Below are 3,975 nucleotides of genomic sequence, written 5' to 3' on the forward strand. Positions count from 1 at the left end.
CGATTTTGTTTCTCCTTGCTTGGTTAATTTTTGTTTTGCCTGGTTCATTAAAGGGTTTAGGGATTACCTCCTATAAGGGGTTTTTGTATGTGAAGCCCGCGGTTGAAATCCTATAAGGGGTTTTTTATGTGAAGTCTGTTAATAGCATTTGAAAGAAGAATCAATAGTGATATTAATGGCTTCTGTCTTGGTTAATGGATTTCTCATAGTTGATTGCACATGCAACCATTTTGTTTGGTAAGAGACTATCCACGCACTACAATGATCTATTAGATTGTGTTCTTAAGGTCCATTGAAAACAAGAAACCAAGGGCAAACACCCACACCTGGTAGACAGAACGATAGATAAAAAAATCAGTATGTTTCACTGCAAAAGAAAACAAAAATAACTAATCAGTGCATAAGAAGGCATATAAAATAACATGTTGTAAACAGAACTTGGTTGAGTTAAGCTATAGTTGTTGTAGTAACAGAACTTGGTGTTGGTTGAATTGCATCTTGGATAGTTGAGAGCATAGACTTGAGCTTATTAAATTATTAAATTCAGTAACAATTACAAATACAGAAAGAAACATATCTGGAAACAAGAAGTTAAATACTTGAAAACCATGGCATATCATATGGATAAAGTGCTATTTAAATATAAAGATATTCCATCTCATGCACTTGCATGAGATGGATAAATTACTATTTAAAAATTAAACATAAATCATGATAGACATTCATCCATCTTTGTATTCACTTCTTAGCTCCACAAAACACATATATGTGATTAGGTGGCATGTGCAGTACCTAGTCCTACAAAGAAATCCATAACCAGGACTTAGGTGATTAGGTGTTAGTTATCAAAGTGAAGTAACTTTGATAAGATCAATTTGTCCTTCACCTTATAGAGAAATTAGGAAGTGGGATTTTGATGTCATTAAGAATGGAATCCTTAGGCTTCAGCAGATCTATGTTAGAAACAGAAGCATGAGCTTTCTCACCACTTAAAAGTGTTGCTCAATTTTATTTACAAGATGGCATGCTTTTTGGTTGAGTTGGTTAACTGTGATTATGGAAGAAGACAACATTTTTTGCTTCCAGTTCAATCTTTTGTTCTTATTTGTCATGGTGGGAAGCTGTTTTTACTGCAGCTCCCTAGCATTACCCTTCAATGTTTGCTTGTGTTTTTATTAATTTGTTTAAAATGCAAGTAAACTAATCATTTTTTATTGGTTCAAAATGAACCAATCTAATAGGTTGAAATTCTGTGATGTTTGCACCCTTTCTTTTCTTTTGTAGCATAATAGTCGCTTATCTTGATTTACTTGTAACGACAGGTCTTTTGGTTCCAAAGCTCAGCTCAAGAATAATCAGGGAAGCTGTTGGAGTAGTAGGGTGCCCCACAATGTATTCTTACATTCTGCTTTGGTGCAATTGAGGAAAATTGACCGAAAAAAGAAAGGGAGGGTCCAAGAAGCAATTAATTACTACATGATCGAGTCTTCGATCGCCCTTTTTGTTTCTTTTATGATCAATTTATTTGTGACTATCGTCTTTGCTAAGGAATTTTATGATATCAAGCAAGCCAATAGTATAGGTCTTGTAAATGTTGGGAGTATCTTGAACAATTAATGCAAAATGAATATTGATTTTAGTTGTTATGGGACTTTTTCCTTGTTTTATATTGTGTTGAATCAATTGACATATTTCAGTTGAATTTTTGAATATGTTAAAAATAAATGGTTGTTTACTAATGGTTTAAACGATTGGATATTTCAATTGAATTTAATTGAAATGAATTGATTCAAATTTCAGATCTCAAAAGTTTGTCAGTTTACAAAAACAAACAGTCTTATTGATTCAGATTTCAGACGTAAAAACAACGGTCTGGCTGATTCAGATTTCAGATTTCAAACGTAAAAACAAACAGTCTGACTGATTCAGATTTCAGACTTCAGCACCACCTCTTAAAAATCAGAAGTGAATTCAGACTTCAGACTTCAGCACCTCTTAAAAAACAAACGCCACCTAAGTATCTAATATATCACTTATATATAGAATGAAAGTGTTGACTTAATGACGTGCTTTCATCTTATGTTAGTATTCTTCGAATCGTAATTTACGGTGTTGGACGAGGCGTTATAAATATAAACACGATCCCGAGTTTTCAGACACATCGCACTTCCACTCGAGCCGAAGATTTTACCTTTTTTCTTAAATTGAGTTTTGATCACCGAGAAAACCAAGAGGTATTGATGTGAAATCATGAGAATTGAGTACTGAGGTGTTGAGAAATTGTGGTTGAGTTTGTGATATCCCATATTGGTGAGAGATTGAAAGATTGGAATAAGGAGGTATGTATAAGTAAAAAGGATGAGATTCATTGTGTCAACTCATGAGACTTGATAATAAAGTTATCTTACTTGGATGACCCGATTTTTATATCATTTCTCTTATATCAATTGACTTTAAAATAACAATGAAAGGTAATAATATGACTTTAGTATATATTTATATTATAAAGGTGAATTAAAATTTTAAAATAATATAACGAACAATGTATTGATTGTTTTTAGTTTGTTATAATTAAAAATGAATCTATGATAATCTTTTTAAATTAACTAAACTTGATTATATGATTATAAGTAAAATAAAATAAACTTATATGTAAAGAAGTTACATGTTAACGTATTGCCGCAAATTCATGAGAATATGATATATTCGAAGACGGATGTAAGTATATGGAAGAAGAAAAAAATGAATTTGAAATCAATCATTAATCATCAACCAATAACAATATCAATATAATATATTAAAAGAGGAACCGGACAAATAATACAAAATATATAACCATGGTTGAAATCAAAACCAACCAAATAATACAAGATAAGGAAGTGAATATTTAAAAAGAAGTTAGACATTTTATAATACTAAGAGAGTTTGTGCAATTTTTAGGTTGTCTTTTTTTTTTTGGCCAACCATCATTTATAAAAAATTATATAGCAAAAATTAATATAAAAAATAGCACAAAGTTGACGATAAATCAAAACCATAAAATTGGTCGAAGTTATAGTTGTAAAAACAATAGTTATATATCTATAATCTATATTTTTATATCTTTATTTTTATCTATAAAAATAATAACCATGGATAATCAAGTGACAACTTCTAAGCAGTATGAATCATTTTTTTTTCCTCATATATTGTTTGCATCCCACATTGGATCAAATAAGAAAGAGACACATGAGGGATGGATACAAAAATAAAAGAGCCAACATTTTTCTCAATATTGTTTGCATAATTGCATCCCGCATAGCATGATGGAGTGAAAGTGGCAAGAGAAAATTACTACAAAAAATGATTAAAAATGGAATAAACATATTTTTTTTCCCGGATGTCGACCTTTTGCTTAAGATCAAATTTAGTATATGTTTTTAGTTTAACATATCTATCCCGAATCTTAGTTTTTTTTTTGTTTAGATCAAATATATTATATGTTTTTAGTTTGATATCTAACATATGGGTTTTCAACTTGCCTGTTATTTTATTTTATATATGAGAATGCCCATTATACTACTTGGTGATATAGTTATTTATCTGTCGTCTTGGTGTTATTACTATTAAGGTTTGATACACCACTCTAATTACAATTTAAATATTATAGAATATTACGATAAAGCGTAGTATTTGTTTTTATCAGTTTAATATCTGATATGTGGGTCATCGACCCCACTTGATATTAATTTTATTTAAAAAAAAATCCATTATCTTAGTTTGGTGATGTGGGTTGCTACAACTTACACAATCCTCTAATTTTCACTTGAAATATTATAGAACGTTTCTTTTTCATAACTTCAAATGAGATTTCAATTAAATTTGTTACAAAATGAACATCATGATTTTGTCACCTTATATGAGATTTATGTTAAAATTATGACTTCTAATTAAACAAACTACTAACATTAGTCAAACATGTGTAGAGTACTTAGT

At 30.0% G+C, this 3,975-nt stretch overlaps 1 pseudogene; it reads left to right on the forward strand.

Moving 5' to 3' along the window:
- Positions 1–3,640: 3,640 nt before the first annotated feature.
- Positions 3,641–3,750, forward strand: LOC112527061 (annotated as a pseudogene).
- The last annotated feature ends 225 nt before the right edge of the window (positions 3,751–3,975 follow it).

This window comes from Cynara cardunculus (assembly GCF_001531365.2).
Source record: "Cynara cardunculus var. scolymus isolate 2C chromosome LG 14, CcrdV1, whole genome shotgun sequence".
NCBI lineage: Eukaryota > Viridiplantae > Streptophyta > Magnoliopsida > Asterales > Asteraceae > Cynara > Cynara cardunculus.